Source organism: Gavialis gangeticus, unplaced genomic scaffold (genome assembly GCF_001723915.1).
Source record: "Gavialis gangeticus isolate Ggan-Ray unplaced genomic scaffold, GavGan_comp1, whole genome shotgun sequence".
NCBI lineage: Eukaryota > Metazoa > Chordata > Crocodylia > Gavialidae > Gavialis > Gavialis gangeticus.
In genome coordinates this window covers 87,774,127-87,774,428 of record NW_017729032.1, presented here as the reverse complement: position 1 = coordinate 87,774,428, position 302 = coordinate 87,774,127, and the positions used below count along the sequence as shown (strand labels likewise).

General features: G+C 60.3%; 1 protein-coding gene across 2 annotated transcripts in view; it reads left to right on the top strand.

The window, feature by feature from the left end:
* Nucleotides 1-19: 19 nt before the first annotated feature.
* PCDH9 (protocadherin 9) overlaps nt 20-302 on the top strand; it is a 6,862-nt gene continuing 6,579 nt past the window's right edge. For both annotated transcript variants that reach the window (XM_019524262.1, XM_019524261.1), the window contains exon 1: nt 20-99. The gene's annotated coding sequence lies outside the window, so the exon portion shown is untranslated. The remainder of the gene's footprint in view (nt 100-302) is intronic.

Sequence of the window (302 nt, the reverse complement as noted above, 5' to 3'; positions counted from 1 at the left end):
GTCTGAGCCCGCGCCTGCTGCTCCCGGGCGGGGGGTGGCGGCCCCCGATGCACCGCGCTGGCGGCGGGGCGACACCGCGGCGCCCGGGAGGACACACACGTAAGTGCCAAGTTGCGCCGGCACCGGGAGGGGTTTCGTTTCGTGTTTGTGTGATGCGGGCTGGGAGCTGCCTTGCAGCCCTGTGTGTGTGTGCGTGTGCTTGTGGCTGTGTGTATTTGCATATATGTATTTGTGTGTGTGCGTGTGTGTCTGTGCTTACACATTTTATCATATATATATACACACACACACACACACACGCA